Here is a 21,343-nt window from a genome sequence, read left to right on the forward strand (position 1 = left end):
TGATAGGAGGGGCCTGGAGGGCGATACACAACCACTACTCGCAGGGAGAAGGGTTTGAAGAGTCTAACGGTGTGGACTTCGAAGGAAGGAGACATAAGTGAGGGAACCGGGTGGACGACCTGGAAAGCACATTGTGGGGAAAGGAGCAATTTCTACTTGTATAAAAGCTACTGTCATAGGAACCTAGAAATGCCTGTAGTGGGCTAACACATATAGCAAACGCAGCGATCAGGGCCGTGGAGTCGGTAAGCCAAACCTCCGACTCAGACTCCTCAATTTCCATGACACCGACTCCAACTCCGACTCCTTCATATATGGCTCATGTTTAACCCTGCTGTTCTGTTCGGATCTACTATACACTTATAATGTTCCGGTCATTTTTGACCGGATCTATTAAAATCTTGATTTTTAGCTAATTTAAGTGTTTTATTTGATTACCTGTTGCATTATTATACTGTATGTGAACGTGGTTGTTCATAAACAAATGAAAAATGAAATCAAAAACTTAATTTTTATTTTTTTTTGTATCAAAAAATGTTACATGGCCTTACTGCAATATTCATGCATAAAAAAAAATATTCTTTATATAACTGTAAACTATAATAACATCAAACTGTATGTAAATATATTTAAAAAAAAAAATAAAAATAAAAAGTTCCGTTTTTTTCTATATAAAATGGTAAATAAGGTTCACGGTGCTAAATTTACTGTTTGCATTCGTCACAAGTATAATTTACATGTCTTTTGCATAAGTACTTTGCACAACTGCAACATATCACATTTGTTTTGTGATTACTTGATGTTCCACAGGAGGCGCATCGTTTCCGTTTTGAGACCATCCATATAAGCATGCACTCATTCTATCACAGCAGTGGGAATATATCCTTATATCCTCCTTATAAGCAGAGTCTACACAGCCCTAATGCTCCAGATGAAATAAGTGCTGGGGATTAGTTCAACAAGCAGGCAGTGACCATTGTCTTACATCAGGACACAGTAATCAACCAATGGCTGAGAAAAATAAAAAAAATTGCTGCTTTACACTATACAATCTAATCAAAAGAATTGAATAATTTGAGAATAAAAGAATAGTTTATCTGCTACATACCTGTAAAGATGAGTTTTCAGAGCTCTGACGACTATACATGTGCTCTCTCTGTGTTCTGTCCAGCTGTACTGAAAGTGAAATAACTGTATAGACTAGTATGGTAATTGTCTACTGATAAGATCAGAGAAAACACCACCCTTTAGCATAAGATAGCCCACAGTACAACAAACACATTTGTCAAATAGAATTTATTAGGGCTCTTTTCAGGTCCGCATTACACAGTAATAGAAGCAGCAAACACAAGGAAAATAAGAAAATCTCTTCATTTACAATGTGAAATGTTGACAACTGAATTGAACTATTTCTATATGAACAACAGGATAAATAAGATACAGCGAAAATTTTTTGCACATAACTATACTGGAAGTGAATCCATCTGCTATCTATTAATTTGAAAATTGATAAATAGTAGTAGATGCAATATATAGTACAAAATGAGATTATAACTCCTTTATTTTACTCAAAAAATGACTAGAGATTAGTATAAAAGGCTATCGGTCATTTTTGACCGAACAGTACAAGTGTAGAAAAAAAACGTGGCGCAAAAAAAAAAAAAAAAAAACACCTACTACCCACAGTAAGAACCCCTCAAATGAGGAAGAGTCAATTAACCACAAGTTTCAGAACCGCATAATGAATATTTTAAAAAATATCAAATTTCAAATTCGGTAATTTTTGACCGAACAGAACAGCAGGGTTAAGTGATAAATTTACTGTAGCACAGATTCATCTCAACTAAAAAGTCTAGACCCTTAGATCAGGAATAGGACAGACATTTATAGGACATTTCATAACTTTCCAAAATTCTTATGAAAAAATATTCCCCACAAACTGCATTGAACTACTGTACCCAATTTATTATATATTTTAGGAGTCGGTCGATTTTATTTTATACGGAGTCAGCATTTGTGTTTCGCGCTCATGTGAGGTTGTTACGTCATGTGAGCCCTGGGCTCAATCAGTGCTGGTGTCACTGTATCCACCTTTGGACAAATCCAACATTAAGAGAAGGTCAAAGAGCAGCCACAGCCCTGGCTTCCTGTTAATGTTCAATACGACCGAAGGCGGGGACAGTGAAACAGGCACTAATTGGGCGAAGGTCTCATGTGATGTAACAACCTCACATCAGTCCTGGGAAAGTGAGTGCCAATGCCGCTGGAACGGCCCTACCACGGGAGGTGAGTATGAGTGTTTTTATTTTAAGGAGGCTAAACATGAGGAATGACAAGTGTGACAATACAGGTTCTTATCTTCTTAATCAACCAGATTTGTTAAGCCTAGAGAAATACACTATTGTGTTTGTGTTGACTTGTGAATGCATGTGTATTTCTGTGGCTGGTCAAGGAGGACATACTATTATGTGTATAACCCTGAATGTTGACTTCTCCTGGTTTTGAAACAATAATGTTTGTGAATATGCTAATTATATATTATACTAAAGCTAGCTAGATGTTGATTTACAAGAGACCCCTGCAACTATGTAAATTGATTAAATGCTTAAACAATGAGACCTGAGCCCTGTGGAATAATACCCTCCCTAATCCTTGACCTGTGGATCTGTACATGAAATGACAATTGTAAGTATTTAAGGGACATATGCCTCTGTAACAGTCAGAATTGAAAGAATCAAAGACCAGTCAGACTCTTCAGAACATCAGTTTGGTAGCATGGCTTCATCCAGAAAGACACAGATTTGGATTCTACATGATTCCGGCCTAAGGGTACACGGCCCTGACTGGAAGGATAAGGACCTGCTCCATTGACCATCAGAGAGCTCATGGGTACATTTACCTCGATGAACTGTCAGCTTCCTAAGCTTGCCGCTACCTCCTCTCTGTGGGGGCCTGCAAAAAGCAGGGAGGGGGGGCACTGTTTGAGGAAGTTGGCTCTGGAAGTCCTAAAGTCGCAGCTGTTCTATTCTCAGCGGGCCAGCGGAAGGGTGGGAAGGGTGAGACTGTGTAATGTGTAATTTTTGGTTAAAAAATGTCCAACATTCTGAAAATGAAAAAGGCTTCTCGCCTGTATGACTTCTATAATGTGTATTTAAAGGTGATTTCCATGTAAAAGATTTCCCACATTAAGAACATCAAAAAGGCTTTCACCCTCTGTGAGTTCTCTGGTGTTTATCCAAAGTTGATTTACGATTAAAACATTTCCCACATTCTGAACAGTAAAATGGCTTCTCCCCTGTGTGGGTTCTCTGATGCCTAACAAAATTACATTTTTTTGTAAAATATTTCCCACATTCTGAACAGGAAAAAGGCTTTTCCCCTGTGTGAATTCTCTGGTGGCTATCAAGATGCCCTTTCTTGTTAAAACATTTCCCACATTCTGAACATGAAAAAGGCTTCTCCCCAGTGTGAGTTCTCTGATGTGCGATAAGATTAGATTTATCAGTAAAACATTTCCCACATTCTGAACATGAAAAAAGCTTCTCCCCAGTGTGAGTTCTCTGATGTGCGATAAGATTACATTTATCAGTAAAACATTTCCCACATTCTGAACATGAAAAAGGCTTCACCCCCGTGTGAGTTCTACGATGTGCGATAAGATTTGATTTATCTGTAAAACATTTCCCGCATTCTGAACATGAAAAAGGCTTCACCCCCGTGTGAATTCTCTGATGCTTAACAAAGTTTGAATTCAAGTTAAAACATTTCCCACATTCTGAACAGGAAAATGGCTTCTCCCCTGTGTGAGTTCTCTGGTGACTAACAAGATCTGATTTCTGGTTAAAACATTTCCCGCATTCTGAACATGAAAAAGGCTTCACCCCCGTGTGAATTCTCTGATGCTTAACAAAGTTTGAATTCAAGTTAAAACATTTCCCACATTCTGAACAGGAAAATGGCTTCTCCCCTATGTGGGTTCTCTGGTGTCTAACAAGATTTGATTTCTGGTTAAAACATTTCCCACACTTAGAACAAGAAAATCTATTCTCCACTGTGTGAATTTTTTGATGTTTAAGAGAACACATTTCGAGGGGAAAACTATTTCCATATTCTGCACGTGAAAATGACTTCTTTGCTTTAGGAGCAGTTCGTTTTTTAATGCTTATTTTGTGACTTTGATTTTCCTTAGTGGTCGGTAATGAATCAGAAGACAGGACCTGTTTCAAATGATCAGATGACAGATCTTTGCTGTGAAGGGATGATGGTATATCTGGAGTAATGGCATTCACTTCAATTGTATCCTGTGGGATCTCAAGATCATCTGATTGAAAAACTAAAGATGTCAGCTGTCCCTCTGATCTCCTGGTACAGTCATCTGCCAAGAATAAAACCAATTATAATTTTTGAATAACATATCCTTGAATTTTATATTGTTTAACATTTCTACTTAAACGGCAAGTTATGTAAAAAAAATTTAATTATTTACCAAGACAATGACAGGTCACAGTCTAATAGAAAACCTCATAGGATGAACCAGTAGAGCGTGGTGTCCAACTGTTTGTTCATTCTGCCTCCCAAATGTGGAATAAAAAGCCACCAAACAATGTTATGTAGGCAAAAATAATATCAATAAAAACTTCTACTAATCTCACAAAAACAAGTCCCCACTCAGGTCCATCATCTGTCAGTGGAAAAACAGAGGTTTCCACATTATTAGTGGCTCAAAGGCTCTTGAGAAGCAACATGGCTTCCATAAACCAGTGCAGCAATATCCGCTCTCCCAAAGTCAGATCTCCCCCTCACTTCTGAGCCTTGCAGTGCGTCCAAACCACATTTAGCCTCCATGTATTTGGCATTACTATAGTGAGAAGAACCCACTTAATTTACGGTGTGTGTGTCCTGGAGCACAATCTGGGCACTATGTGTTGGGTAATAAAATGGTCTATGTAATTTTCACTCTCCATCATCCACTGCGTGCTAATTTTCGGAAAGTGCCTTTGGAGTCAAAATAGTCACTACTCCTATAGATTATTTCACTGAGGGTTATAATTTCCAAAATGGAGTCACTTCATGGCGATTTCTACTGCTCTGGTTTTCAGCAATTTGGTCACATTAGGGCTTCTGTAAATGGTGGGTCCCATCTCCTCTGGGATCTGCTCCTGCGACGTCTGCTTCTGTCACCATGAGCCGCCTTATTCATCCTGCAGGCGGCGCTGGTGATGGAGGAGACGTCAGAACCAGAAGCTATTGGGCAGTACAGCTTCTGTCCAGTCAGTAAGATTAGGGTTGCTGGGACCAGTAGTACCCTCCAGTCTGGCAGTATGGGTGTGTGTGCTGTCCAGCTGAAGTAATCTGCTCCCTGCTTCAGCCAACTGGAAAGCACCACACCCTACTAAAGCTGGAAGCATATTGCCGGAAGCTGCCAGATACAGCCTTGTTCTCCTCTGGGTCAGTCCTCTGTGCTCAGCTCCCGGCTTGTGTATTTGTCTCCTGTTGTGATCTCGGCCCGTTTACTGACTACTCTTGTGTCTTCTGATTTTGTATTTTCTCTGCCCTCCTGGTTCTGACCCGGCTAACGGACTATTCCTCTTCCCATCTCACTCCACAGAACATTAAGTAACACTGTGGCCCAAGCCTAGGGGTCTGTGTGTAAGTCCAGATCCATGTAGAGGGGTAAAGGGTGATGAGCAAGGCAATCCCTGGGATCTGGTAATCGGAGTAGATAGCGCCAAGCCTATTCGTGGTAGCCATCTTTTGAGCTGCCAGGTGACCACGACCAGTGACCCCAATACATTGTGTCTGCAAACTATTCGAGCAAGATCTGCATTCAAATAGCTAAATGTCGCTCCTTCCCTTCTGAACCTGCCATGTGCCCAGACAGTAGTGTACGATCGTATATAGGGGATTGTCAGATTCAAGAGAAGTTGGAAAATAATTTGTAAGGTCCATTTGTTTCCTATTATCCTTTGTGAAGAACTCAAAGTTATCACCACATAAAGTGACACACGTCAGATTAGAAGAATGGGGCCTGATTAGGAACACAAAACTGTGTGCGGGAAGGGGTTAAATCAGAGTATTTTGGGCACCAACTACTGTAGTCAAAAACTGTGAGTATAGACAATAACATCTACTGAAATGACCAAACTCAACAGTCTCCATCAGTAAGAAGTGAGTAACTAGTGGTGAAACCTTTCTGGGGTAATTGGAGTATGGGGCTCGGTGGCTCTTGGGAATCTAAACTATCGTAAGGGACAATATTCTATCAGATGAGTTTCAAGAAGAAATATAAGACATTCAAAGAGAACTTTTTATAATATTACAGAGCTGAGGCGTCTTAAATTTAGCTTAGAGATATATCATGGCACAGGTGTAATGTTTTTTATGTAGTTTATCGCAATAATATTTGAAGTTAGTCGGTTTTAAAAGAAATTGAAAAGTCAGCTGTAAGGCGGCGGTGTTCACACCGTGCAGTAACTGAGGCAGTGACCCAAGCAAGTCCAACATAAACAGCTTTTATCCAGCAACTTACGGGTAAACAGAAAGTCCTCCGGTTCACAGCCGGGTTAACATAAGTCCATACACAATGGTTGCCGTGGGCAACGGCTGCACCGGGCCGCTTAGAGCCTGACGGAGGAAGAGCCTTCCCAGGCGGTGGTTCAGCCACACTCAATCCTGCTGAGCTTTCCTGCTATGTCCCCAGCAGGTCCCAACACTGAACAACACTAATCCTTAATGCAGGGTTTTTAAAGGACCAGTGGCAAGAGCCACTGGAAAACCCGGGTTGGAGGGAGGAGGCCGCCCCACTGCCTTCCTGTAGCCTCCTCCAAGAAATGAACGCCCTGCCGGGTTTTACTAATCTGCCTTAGCCAGATAGCCTGACCAGGTCAATGCTCACCTTCATTCCTGCATTGCAGCCGCAGGTGTGTCTGTGACTGCAATGCACACCAATGGATTTAATAGGTCTCTGCACACATTCTGGGGATATATAACGTCCCTCGTATACGATCCCAGTCACTGCCTCACATATCCCCCCTCCCTCTGTTCAAACTTGTGGGGTTGAACATTTGTCACCATACAGGGTGCCCGGGACAGGGCATCCGCGTTTGCCTGCGATTTCTACAGAGAGACTGAAATTTTGCAGTGACAGAAACCGCCTGATGACTTGCGCGTTCCTCGATGACTCCTAACTGGAGCATTTGTTTTACCTCATCCGTGCCGGCTTGCCTTCGGACTTCGGGCACCCGGTACGGTCTCATTCGTACCCTTACCCCAGGTTCGGAACAATGTCATGTTGGAGAACCGCAGTCCTACCCGGTAGCACTGAGAACACGTCCGTATTCTGCTGCACCACCGAGTGAGCCTCCCGTCGCTGCTGTTTAGTGAGAGCATCACTTACCCCGACCTTTCCCCCGGACGCACCCCTGGCTGAGGGTATGCGTACTACTACCCGATTGCCCTTTTTAAAAGACCTGTCGGTGGCTCTTTTATTATATGTGCGCCTCCTTGCTGCCTGGGCATCTAACAGATGTTCTTTCACAATGGGCATGAGCGCCGCAATCCGGTCCTGGATACTAGCCACGTGTTCAATTATACTCCTATGTGGAGTCGGCTCTTGTTCCCACTTTTCTTTGGCTACGTTCAACAGACCCCTAGGGTGTCTGCCATACAATAACTCAAAGGGAGAGAAGCCTGCGGAAGCCTGGGGTACCTTACGGACGGTGAACATCAAATAGGGTAGTAACATATCCCAATCCCTTCCGTCCTTAGAAACCACCTTTTTTAACATGGACTTGAGGGTTTTATTGAACCGTTCCACTAGCCCGTCGGTTTCAGGGTGGTACGCCGAGGTGCGCCATTGTTTTATTTTTAGCAGTTTGCACAGTTCTCTCGTCACCTTGGACATAAAAGGGGTCCCTTGATCCGTCAGGATCTCCTTAGGTAGTCCAAGACGACAGAACATGGCAAACAGCTCCCCGGCAATCAGTTTCGCAGAGGTGTGGCATAGCGGTATAGCCTCCGGGTACCTGGAGGCACAGTCGACGACCACAAGTATATGTTGGTGGTCAAGAGCGGATTTTACAATGGGCCCTACCAAGTCTATTGCAATCCGTTCAAAAGGTACCTCTATCACTGGCGGAGGTACCAATGGGCTATGGAAGCTTGCGGTGGGTGTGGTCAGCTGACACTCGGGGCAGGATTCGCAGTACTTTTGAACCTCCGCGTAAATCCACGGCCAAAAGAACTGCTGCAAGATACGCTCTGGCGTCTTTTTAACCCCTAAGTGTCTACCCAGCAGGTGTGTGTGTGCCATCTCCAGAACCGCCAGACGGTACGACTGAGGTACCACTAACTGTTCCATGACCTCGTCCCTGATTTTGTCTACACTATAGAGCAACTCACTGTTGACCAACATGCGTGGAATCACAATATCTACACCGGGCTGTTGAGCTACACCATTTAAATCTAACACCCTTTTTCGTGCCTGAGTCAGGGTGGGATCCTGTAGCTAAGCTGTCCCAAACGTGCCCCGGGACACCTCTAGCTCGGGGATCAATGGGGTCTCCTCGACCTCTCCTGCCAGCACCTCTAGGGGAAACCTATCCGGGTTACACTCTGTCCCTAGGTTGGACACCCCTACGGCAGGTACCCCTGACTCGGGTTCTTCGGGTACAGTGCCCATAATAAATTTTACCGGGGAAGAGTGGTTTTTGTTTTTCCACAGAGTCCAGAACAGTGGCAAGTCTCTTCCCAGCACAGTCCCATAGGGAAGAGTTTTTACCACCCCCACCACGTTTCATGTCCCCACATGGCGTGGACAACACTACCTCCGCCGTTGGGTATTCTCGGAGGTCCCCATGGATACACACAACCCCGACGGTCAGTTCTCTGGGGTTGTCTCCTGCCACCAGCGACTCATGTACCAAAGTCACTAGGCTCCCCGAGTCTAAGAGGGCCTCTGTTGGGTACCCATTAACCAGTACCTGGCACAGTTGGGGTTCACTGTCCGGGGGGGTCCGCACTCGCAGAGCAGACTGTCTGGGTGTACAGTGAGACCCGGCGGTTATACCCGCAGTCCATGGGCTCTGTAGTCAGGGGGCAGTTAGCAACCATGTGTCCAGGCCCCTGACACCGCCTAATGGCGGAGGTACTGTTAGATCTTGTGACCTTTTGGGAGGGAACCGGTCTCCTGCCACTCTCACTCCGGGGTTCCCCTTCAGCACGGGTACGGTGCTGACTATCCTCAGCAGAGGGATGCAACCCCTTTCCCGGTTCCTGGTCTGGCAGGGTCCGGCGTGACAGCTGCGAGGGGACAGAGTCCCGTATAAAGTCATGAGTGGCCGAGTACCGCTCAATCCGGCTGATCACCTGGTCGAGGGTGCCGTGGTCCCCTTGCCCCACCCAACGTTGGATAGTGGCCGGCAGAGTCCTCACCTGCCGGTCGACCACCACCCTCTCCACTATCTGGGCTGGAGTCAAAGTCTCAGGCTCGAGCCACCTCTTAACCAGCTGCAAAAGGTCATAAGCCTGAGACAGGGCAGGTCGGGTCTTCAGATAGGCCCATGAAAATACACGCTGAGCCCTCACATATGTATTGACCCCCAGTCAGGCAAGGATCTCACCTTTGAGCCTCTGGTAGTCCTGGGCGTCCTCCTGACTGAGGTCGGAGTAGGCCTTCTGGGCATTGCCGACCAAAAACGGAGCCAACACTTCCGCCCACTGGCCGGCTGGTAGGTTTTCCCACTCTGCTGTACGTTCGTAGATGGACAGGAAGGCTTCCACGTCGCCCTCCGGTCCCATCTTCCTCAACGCTGAGCGAACCTTGTCCCGGGCCTCTCGACGTTCCGGAATCGGTGTTGTGGCCGTTTTCCGCAGGGCAGCAATCTGTTGCAGCATCAGTTCATTTGTTTATTTCTGCTGCTGGTACAGTAGCTGCTGCTGGTACAGTAGCTGCTGCTGATTATGCGGATGCTCCCGCTCCTGCTGTTGCCGCTGGAGACTCAGGTGCTGCTCCTGCTGTTGCCGCTGAGACTGCAGCTGCTGGGTGAGTACCAGCTGCTTTAACAGCTCCTCCATTTTGTCCATGGGGTGGGGCTGAAAGGTGGCAGGCCGGATTATGGTAATGCAGCTGCTGGTGGCAGGGCCGGCTCCAGGTTTTTGTGGGCCCCGGGCGAAAGAGTCTCAGTGGCCCCTTTAACACATACCACGATTTATGATGCAGAGATACGGCGGAGAAATATATAGAAATAAAATATATATATATATATATATATATATATATATAGTACAATGCAAAGATTTCACTTCTTACATTACATGAGTGATATCTATTGTAAATTCCACAATAGCTCAGAAACCGGTGAATCGCTCCACACAGAATACTGGCCCCCATATAAGGCTCCATACGGAATACTGGCCCCCATATAGCGCTTCATACGGAATACTGGCCCCCATATAAGGCCCCATACGGAATACTGGCCCCCATATAAGGCCCCATAAGGAATACTGGCCCCCATATAAGGCCCGATACGGAATACTGGCCCCCATATAAGGCTCCATGCGGAATACTGACCCCCATATAAGGCTCCATACGGAATACTGGCCCCCATATAAGGCTCCATACAGAATACTGGCCCCCATATAAGGCTCCATAAGGAATACTGGCCCCCATATAAGGCTCCATACGGAATACTGGCCCCCATATAAGGCTCCATACGGAATACTGGCCCCAATATAAGGCTCCATACGGAATACTGGCTCCCATATGGAATACTGGCCCCCATATAAGGCCCCATACGGAATACTGGCCCCCATATAAGGCTCCATACGGAATACTGGCCTCCATATAAGGCTCCATACGGAATACTGGCCCCCATATAAGGCTCCATACAGAATACTGGCCCCCATATAAAGCTCCATACAGGATACTGGTCCCCTTATAAAGCTCCATACAGGATACTGGCCCCCATATAACGCTCCATACAGGATACTGGTCCCCTTATAAAACTCCATACAGGATACTGGCCCCCATATAACGCTCCATACAGGATACCGGTCCCCTTATAACGCTCCATACAGGATACTGGCCCCCATATAATGCTGCATGCAGGCTGTTACCCCCCGCATAATGCCCCATACAGGCTGTCCCCCACTTATAATGCTCCATGCAGGCTGTTACCCCCCACATAATGCCCCATACAGGCCCCCCCCTTTTAATGCTCCATGCAGACTGTTACCCCCCACATAATGCCACATACAGGCTGCCCCCCCCCTTATAATGCTCCATGCAGGCTGTTCCCCCCCACATAATGCACTATGTAGGCTGCCCCCCCCCTTATAATGCCCCATGCAGGCTGTTCCCCACCTTATAATGCCCCATGCAGGATGTCACCCCCCCTCTTTATAATGCCCCATGCAGGATGCCCCCCCCTCTCTTTATAATGCCCCATGCAGGATGCCCCCCTCCCTCTCTTTATAATGCTCCATGGAGGATGCCACCCCCCCCTTCTCTTTATACTGCCCCATGCAGGATGCCCCCCCCCCTCTCTTTATAATGCTCCATGGAGGATGCCACCCCCCCCCTTCTCTTTATAATGCTCCATGGAGGATGCCACCCCCCCCCTTCTCTTTATAATGCCCCATGCAGGATGCCCCCCTCCCTCTCTTTATAATGCTCCATGGAGGATGCCACCCCCCCCTTCTCTTTATACTGCCCCATGCAGGATGCCCCCCCCTCTCTTTATAATGCTCCATGGAGGATGCCACCCCCCCCCCCCTTCTCTTTATACTGCCCCATGCCTCCATATATTAAAAAAAAAAAATCAAATACTCACCTCCCTTCTCCTCACCTGCTACCAGCTGCCCGCTGCCCGTTGCTCGGGTCCGAACTCCAGCGTTGTTGGCATCTTCCCGCTCAGCGCTGCCTGTGACGGCTCAGGGGAGGGCGCGGTGTAAAGATGTCACCGCGCCCTCTGACCTGACACGTCACAGGGAGCGCAGAGCAGGAAGACAGCGGATCTGCGGAGGCACGGGGAGAGGTAAGTATCCTGCTGCCGGGGCCCTGAGCAAGCGGCGGAGAAGGGCGGGCGCTGACACCGCTCTCCTCCGCCCATAGCCCAGCGGGGTGCGCGACCGCCAGTGGGCCCCTCTGCCTACTCAGGGCCCCGGCATTTGCCCGGGTGCGCCGGGTGCTGACGCCGGCCCTGGCTGGTGGGGTATGCCTCAGTCACAATGCCAGCATTCTCCACTAAGCTGTAAGGCGGCGGTGTTCACACCATGCAGTAGCTGAGGCAGTGACCCAAGCAAGTCCAACATAAACAGCTTTTATTCAGCAACTTTAGGGTAAACAGAAAGTCCTCCGGTTCGGAGCCGAGTTAACATAAGTCCATAAATAACGGTTGCTGTGGGCAACGGCCGCGCTGGGCCGCTTAGAGCCTGACGGGGCAGAGCCTTCCCAGGCGTGGGTTCAGCTACTCACAGGCCCGCCGAGCTTTCCTGCTATGCTCCTAACAGGACCCAACACTGAACAACACTAATCCTTAGTGCAGGGGTTTTAAAGGACCTGTGGCAAAAGCCACTGCAAAACCAGGGTTGGAGGGAGGAGGCCGCCCCACTGCCTTCCTGTAGCCTCCTCCAAGAAATGAAGGCCCTGCCGGGTTTTACTAATCTGCCTTAGCCAGAGAGCCTGACCAGGTCAATGCTCTACTTCATTCTTGCATTGCGGCCGCAGGTGTGTCTGTGACTGCAATGCACTCCAATGGGTTTAATAGGTCTGGGGGTATATAACGTCCCTCGTATACGATCCCAGTCACTGCCTCACACAGGATAAAGGGAGACTCTGTTGTTATTGTACAGAAATTCACACTTGGCCTCACTGCACATTTAATGTTGTCGATCATAAAAGCGAAATTCGGTCTGAAAGACTGGACCTGGTCTTGTAGGGACCATATGAGCACATTCAGCAGCACAGAAGGGAGAGAAGGTAGATTCATCCAATAAGATATCAGGGATCTAGGAAGCCAACAGCATCATTACCCTCCGCTTTCTCTTACAGGCCCATCATAATATTTTTCTTCAAGTGATTTTCTCACTTGTCAGCACATTCTACATACGCTGTCATTTGGCTTTGTAGTTTACAGATCTGGGCAGGTAACGGTCAGCGTCTCCTAATCCCAGGAGGTAGGTGGATCCTCCAGGTTATAAGTTCTATAGAAAAGGACTTTAAATACCCAAAGTCATTGGATTAGTTTTGGGTGGAGGAAAATGTTGTGGTCTAGAGGCAAAATGGTGATCACACGATTATGACACGGCTGGACTACACCACCGATAAAGCAGCCACAGCCGGTGACTGAGAAGAATCTGTGACTTCTCTGCATTTAGTGGTCACTACTCACCTGGGTGGTCATCTGTAGGAATCTTCTCTTTACACCGCTCATCACCCCTCACATATGTCTCTGTAGTATTAATATGGGTCAGATCTTCACCCTGAAACAAATATTGTAAAAGTCCCATCTATGATCAGCTCTAATCCTGCCATCTCCACCATCCTCATTACACAAGTATAAAACATATAATACTGGTATATAAAAAGAAGACTGAGCACAAGACCTTCACAGCCGTCTACACATCATAGGGGAGATCTCATGACACCTTCTCTCCATCTACCTGATGATCCTGAGGAATATTGGGGTCTTCTTGTATACAGTCCTGTGGAAGACGAGGACGGGGACATCTCTCTGGTGTTGTCCTCTTACTGGATAGATCTGGAGGAAACACATACAGGGACTGAATTCATTCTTTACATACAGATAATTATAGGCCGTGTGTATTTAGTCCTATTACCTGGTGATGTGAGGGGCTGGGGAACCTCCATCATGACGTTCTTGTACAGATCTTTGTGTCCTTCTAAATACTCCCACTCCTCCATGGAGAAATAGACGGCGACATCCTGACACCTTATAGGAACCTGACACATAAAATGATACAGTCATTCCCCCGATCCCTTCATAGTGTTACTGTATAATGTCCCAGCATTCCCAGCAGTGTCACCTCTCCAGTCAGCAGTTCAATCATCTTGTAGGCGAGTTCTAGGATCTTCTGGTCATTGATGTCCTCATGTATCAGGGGCTGAGGTGGAGGTCCTGTGATTGGGCTCAGGGGTCTCCCCCATCCCTCAGACACGGGGCCCTGACAGCGCTCACTAGAGGTCTTCTTCACTACTGTGTAATCCTGGTTATGGAGAGACACATTAATAAATCTCACTCCAGACATTTCCAGAGTCCTCACCTCTCCAGTTCTGTCCATCTGTTATTCCCATAGATAAGAATGATGTAATGTGACGTCATCAGAATCTCTCACCTCTCCAGTAAGCCGGAAGAGGATCTCTAGGGTGAGGTGTAATATCCTCTCCGCCATCTTGTCTCTGTCCATATCCATCCTTGATGGGTAAATCAGGAAAATTCTCTTATATAGAAGATCTTCACTGAGAGGATCCGATATTGTAGAGACCTGAATGAGAAGATGATGAGCCGATGTAACATCATAAAAATCCTGTGTAATAATATTATCTCCAGTAATTGTAAGGGGAAACATATGAGGAGATTTACTATTTTGCATTATTTAGTTTTCTTCTTTACATCTAGTAATAAAACCTATACAGTGAAGGAAATAAGTATTTGATCCCTTGCTGTTTTTGTAAGTTTTCCCACTGACTAAGACATGAACAGTCTGTAATTTTAAGGGTAGGTTAATTTTAACATTGAGAGATAGAATATCCAAAATAAATCAAGAAAATCACATTGTATAAATTAGATGATTTTTTTTTTCATTTTGCAGTGAGAAATAAGTATTTGATCCCTCTGGCAAACAACACTTAATACTTGGGGCAAAACCCTTGTTGACAAGCACAGCAGTCAGACATTGTTTGCAGTTGATGATGAGGTTTGCGCACGTGTCAGGAGGAGTTTTGGTCCACTCCTCTTTGAGGATCATCTCTAAATCATTCAGATTTTGAGTCTGTCACTTGGCAACTCAGAGCTTCAACTCCTTCGATAAGTTTTCTATGGGATTAAGGTCTGGAGACTGGCTAGGCCACTCCATGACCTTAATATGCTTCTTTTTGAGCCACTCCTTTGTTGCCTTGGCTGTATGTTTTGGGTCATTGTCTTGCTGGAAGACCCAGCCTCGACCCATTTTTAATGTCCTGGCGGAGGGAAGGGAGGTTGTCACTCAGGATTTTACGGTACATGGCTCCATCCATTCTCCCATTGATGCGGTGAAGTAGTCCTGTGCCCTTAGCAGAGAAACACCCCCAAAACATAATGTTTCCACCTCCATGCTTGACAGTGGGGACGGTGTTCTTTGGGTCACAGGCAGCATTTCTCTTCCTCCAAACACGGCCAGTTGAGTTTATGACAAAGAGCTCAATTTTTGTCTCATCTGACCACAGCACCTTCTCCCAATAACTCACAGAATTATCCAGGTGTTCATTGGCAAACTTCAGATGGGCCTGCACATGTTCCTTCTTGAGCAGGGGGACCTTGCGGGCACTGCAGGATTTTAAACCTTTAAGGCGTAATGTGTTACCAATGGTTTTCTTGGTGACTGTGGTCCCGGCTGCCTTAAAATCATTAATAAGTACCCCCCGTGTAGTTTTAAGCTGATCTATCACCTTCCTCATGATCAAGGATACCCCACGAGGTGAGATTTTGCATGGTGCCCCAGATCGATGTCTTATGGTTCTGTAGCCCATTTCAGCTTTGTGCAGGTCCCTGATATACTTAGAAAGCTCTTTGGTCTTGCCCCTGCTGTAGAGGTTACAGTCTGACTGATTAATTGAGTCTGTGGAAAGGAGTCTTTTATACAGGTGACTATGTAAGACAGAAGTCTTTAATGCAGGAAAAGAGTTGATTAGGAGCGTCTAACTGGTCTGTAGGAGCCAGAACTCATACTGGTTTGCAGGAGTGGTGGCACATAACTTTTGTTACCAACTACAACACTCCACCAAACCATTATTAGAAGACCAAACATCTCCTGTGGGGACCATATGGGTCGAGATGTGTCGCTACAGCCCTTCAGAGCTACTCTCAGCTCCCAGTTGATTTGTGAGAACCTCACTTACTGAGGTGCATTGGTACGACTCCTCACTAGTACTCTCAAAGTCCATTTGATAAGGGCCACAAACTCCTTGCTGTAGCACGGCATCTTTTGGATAACTAGAGACATGTGAAGACTCAAACTTCAAGGTTAGATTTCAGATAGGCAGATTTTAAGCGACTCAGAAAGACAATAGGAGGGATCCAATAGCTGGATGTCCTTAAGGACAAAAATGTCCAGGAAGGATGGGAAATTTTTAAAAATTAGATTCTCAAAGCACAATCGTTAACAATCCCAAAAAGTAGGTAGAATGGGAAGCATTTAAGGAAACCAGGATGGATGAACACAGAACTTAAATACATGCTAAAAAGAAAGAAAGAAATGTTTATCAAATGGAAAGAGGGAGGCATATCTAAAGAAGATTATAATGCAGTCTGCAGAACCTGTAGGGCACCTATCAGGTTAGCTAAAGCTGACAATGAATTAAAGCTTGCAAGAGATGTCAAAAGCAATAAAAAAGGATTTTGGGGGTATGTCAAAAGTAAAAGAAAAGTCAAAGATGCTATAGGATTTTTACAGGATGAAAATGGTGAAATGGTAAGAAAGGATGTTGAGAGGCCGAACTTTTTAATTCCTATTTTGCATCTGTTTTCTCTCAGAAAGAAAATGTAACATCAACTGATCTTCACTGTCCTATTAAAAGAATAGAAGAATCCAGGTTATCTGTAAACAGAGAGATTGTGAGGGAATATTTAGCTAACATAAATGAGTTCAAGTCTCCAGGTCCAGATGAATTACACCCCAGAGTATTGAAGGAGATCGTAGAAGAAATTTTAGAACCACTCTCCATAATCTTTGAAAATTCTTGGAGAACAGGAGAAGTCCCAGAAGACTGGAGAAGAGCAAATGTTGTTCCTATCTTCAAAAAAGGGGCAGAAGGTGGACCCAGGGAACTAAAGGCCGGTGAGTCTGACTTCTATACCAGGAAAGATCTTTGAACAAATTATTAAACAACATGTATGTAAGTACATGGATAAGAATGAAGTGATTAACCAGAGTCAGCATGGGTTTTGTAACTAACAAGTCATGTCAGACTAACTTAATTTCCTTCTATGACAGAATCACTGACTGGGTGGATCAGGGAAATGCTGTAGATATAGTATATCTTGACTTCAACAAAGCATTTGACAAAGTATCTCACACCATCCTTATTGAAAAAAATACCAAGTATGGAATGGACAAGGCAACTGTTAGGTGGATTCATAACTGGCTTAGTGATCGGACTCAAAGAGTGGTCGTAAATGGGTTCACATCCAGTTGGATGAATGTCTCAAGTGGGGTACCACAGGGCTCTGTCCTGGGACCTGTATTGTTCATCATCTTTATCAATGATTTAGATGAAGGAATTGAGGGTAAACTGATTAAATTTGCTGATGACACAAAGCTAAGAGTGATAGCTAATACTAGAGAAGAGAGAGAGAGGATTCAAAAAGACCTAAATAAACTGGAGCAGTGGGCAGCAACTAACAGAATGGTTTTTAACAGGGAAAAATGCAAAGTACCCACATCTGGGCAATAAAAATGAAAAAAGCATATACAAAATGGGAGGAATAGAGCTAAGCAACAGTAAATGTGAAAAAGACTTAGGTATACTAATAGATCATAGACTGAACATGAGTCAACAGTGTGATGCAGCAGCAAAAAAGGCAAATACAATTCTGGGATGTATTAACAGAAGCATACAGTCTAGATCACGTGAAATCATTATCGCACTTTACTCCTCTTTGGTCAGATCTCATCTGGAACACTGCGTCCAGTTTTGGGCACCACATTTTAAAAAAGACCGACAAACTGGAGCAAGTTCAGAAAAGAGCGACCAGAATGGTGACCGGTCAGCAGGCCATGTCCTATGAGGAACGGTTACATGATTTGGGAATGTTTAGCTTGCAAAAAAGAAGACTGAGAGGAGACTTAATAGCTGTCTACAAATATCTCAAGGGCTGTCACATTGTAGAAGGATCATCTTTATTCTCATTTGCACAAGGAAAGACTAGAAACAATGGGATGAAACACAGATTAGATATTAGAAAAAACTTTTTGACAGTGAGGGTGATCAATGAGTGGAACAGGCGGCCACGAGAGGTGGTGAGTTCCCCTTCAATGGACGTCTTCAAACAGAGGCTGGACAGACATCTGTCTGAGATGGTTTAGTGAATCCTGCTTTGAGCAGGGGGTTGGACCAGATGACCCAGGAGGTCCCCTCCAACTCTACCATTCTATGATTCAGCTTTCCGTAGGAGTTTGGCGACACTTTAATTAGACCTCCTTGCCTTCTGCCCACTCAGGGCAAAGTTCCGTTCCGTTTAAGTAGGCCTCCTGGCCTGAGCTAAGGACCTTGTCCTGCTCTCTATCTCTGCTATGTTCCCTGCCTGGAATCCGGATTCCCACTGCCATTATATATTTGCTTTCCTTTACAATGTACTATCTGATGTCTCTCTTCCGGCACACAACACCATATCAATTCAAGTCTGCAATCAAATAGACCTGTATTTCTCACTTACTTATCCCTATCTGACTCATCTTCAGGAAATTTTTCTGCTGTGTGCCCATGAAGCTCAGACTTAGGGCTCCATGCACCCGCACAGAGCCCACACAGTACGATAGCCCCCACAGCCCCTCACACAGTATTAAGGCCACCACAGACTGCTACAGAAAATGAGGACCCCCACTCAGTATAACACACACTACTCACCCAACCTCAGACTCAGACTCACAAGTGAAGGCTGAATGGTGGATTAAGCAGCTTTCAACTTCCCGCACTAAATCGTTCAGATCTCTGCTGGCAATTTTTCTGTCTTCAGCAGCCAAGGTGTTAGATTCCAGAAGTGTTTTTCGGTGCATTTGAGCCTTCTTTGGCGACTTCGCCTTCCATGTGACCCATACAGCCTGAATAGTTGTAGATATCGTATAGGACGAAACATTTTTTACGGTCTTTTTGTAAAGTGACACAAGCTGCTTTTTCGCTGAGGGTATAACTGATGATGCCCCCACTGTTCAATTGGACAGGCTCTGACAGAGGTCATGCTACATATTTTACGGAGGGGTAACAATACTCCTCTTAGCAATTTGAGCAGTATTTTTAGCCAAGGAGGAGTACATAATTTGCAGTAATTCAAACCTGTAGTACATGGATGTGTACATAATGCTAAGATCTCACTATTAACGAGGGGAAACTGTATCTTATAAACAAGGGCTTAAAAATGGTCCCCATCAAATATTTCAAACTGCAACCCACCCTTTTCACATGTCAGGGAGAGTTGCAGACTTAAAGGGAAACTGTCACCCCCTGGGAGATATCAGACCTCTAATATGGCCATACAAGGTATAGAAAAGTAAATCTATACATACCTGTATTGCTCAGAGTAGGTGGTCTGCTTGCAGTGAAATTGAGTTTTATAAAATCTGCTTTCACAAGCTTGGCGTCCCCCGGATGCTAAGAAATCCCCGCCTATGTGATTAGTAACCCCAGAAATCCCCGCCTATGTGATTAGTAATCCCAGAAATCCCCGCCTATGTGATTAGGAATCCCAGAAATCCCCTCGTATCAGTGGATTTAGCATGTTCCCCCCCTCCGCTGCACGTCACAGGGCCCTGTGATGGGCACTTCATTTCCCGGGCATACGCAATGCAATGCTCACATCAGGAGCACTTTGTTTCCTCCCGGCCAGTTTGTCTCTGCACTGTTCCGCAGTGTTCTGGTGGGCAGGCGGCCCCTCGGCACACAAGAACACTGCGGAACAGTGCAGAGACAAATGGCCATATTAGAGGTCTCATATCTCCCAGGGGGTGACAGATTCCCTTTAAGAAACACAGCTCAAGAAGTGTAACAATTGTCAGTGGAGCAGCTTTGTGAACAACCATTCGTCACTCAGCCACTGGGCAGGGCTGTGACACGAGATAAAATGAATCTTCCTGCTGACTGAGCACCGCAGGGATTTTTTTTCTTTCTAGCCTCAGTCCTGCGTGCTCAGTCCGTCGCCATTCTCTGTTGAAATACCGTCAGGCTGACTGAGCAGAATGGGTGTACAATTAGATTAGGTATTTATTTTTTCTCATGTCACAGCCCTGCTCTGTGGCTGAATGAGGTATATTCTTTCATGTCGCTGCTTCTCCTACAGTTGAGACATTTCTCAAGCTGTGCTTCTTCAGTCTGCAGCCCATTGTTACGCACACGTCCGGACAGACTGGCGTGAGCGAGGTTAGTGGTCCCACTGGACCATGAACCGAGGAGTGCCTGGAGGGGCGAGACTAAGTATCAACTCGGTCCGACCAAGGTCACACGGCAGCTCAGTCGACTCCGTGAACCAGGGTGGAACCGAGCAGAGGGATCAGGTGCTACTCCAGGTCAGACTCCGGTCACAGCTGTTGACCCACACCGGGGAATGCAGGAACAGGCAGGCACGGCTGGTATGCAGACAGGTGGTAACTGGCAGGCACGGCTGGTACACAGACAGGCGGGCACTAGCAGGCAGGAACGCAGGCTGGATAGGGACCAGTACAGACTGGGATACAGGAACAGAGCCGCAGATGCGGTAGATAAGCAGAGCAGAGCGAAACCGCAGGAGCGGTGGACAAGGCAGAACAGAGTGAAACCGCAGGAGCGGTGGACAAGGCAGAGCAGAGCAAAACCGCAGGAGCGGTGGACAAGGCAGAGCAGAGCGAAACCGCAGGCGCGGTGGACAAGGCAGAGCAGAGCGAAACCGCAGGCGCGGTGGACAAGGCAGAGCAGAGCGAAACCGCAGGCGCGGTGGACAAGGCAGAGCAGAGCGAAACCGCAGGCGAGGTGGACAAGGAAGAGCGGAGCAGGGCCGCAGGCAGACAGGACAAGGCTCTGTTCACATGGAACAGACTGGGAAACACAGGTAGATTGCTAGAACACAGGAGGTAGATACGGAGGCAGGGAAATAGAACGAGCAGAACCAGATATACACAAGGTACTTGCAATGAATTAGCGAGTGGACACAAAACTCACAAACAGAAGTACAGAGACAATGCATAGGAGGTAGGTACTGGTTCAGACACTGCAGGAAAAAGGGAAGGATTGGAAATAAAGACAAACAGGTAACAGGCTAGGAGACTGTTCAGACAGGAACTGACACTGGAACGAGATACAGGAACGAGCCTGGGTACTCATCCCCCAGGGTGGCGGAAACAGACTAGAAGTCACAGGTAACAGGCCTGGGTATACAGC

The 21,343-nt window shown here is 46.0% G+C and overlaps 1 protein-coding gene and 1 pseudogene across 1 annotated transcript in view; one reads left to right on the forward strand and one right to left on the reverse strand.

The window, feature by feature from the left end:
- Positions 1 to 18,993, reverse strand: part of LOC141197684 (uncharacterized) — a 76,122-nt pseudogene extending 57,129 nt beyond the window's left edge.
- The window catches only part of LOC141197713 (gastrula zinc finger protein XlCGF66.1-like), a 243,860-nt gene that overhangs the window by 184,933 nt on the left and 37,584 nt on the right, over positions 1 to 21,343 (forward strand). The gene's annotated exons all lie outside the window — the stretch shown is intronic.

The sequence above is a fragment of the Phyllobates terribilis genome, unplaced genomic scaffold (genome assembly GCF_046119375.1).
Source record: "Phyllobates terribilis strain yellow unplaced genomic scaffold, ASM4611937v1 Scaffold_86__1_contigs__length_6382490, whole genome shotgun sequence".
Classification (NCBI taxonomy): Eukaryota; Metazoa; Chordata; class Amphibia; order Anura; family Dendrobatidae; genus Phyllobates; species Phyllobates terribilis.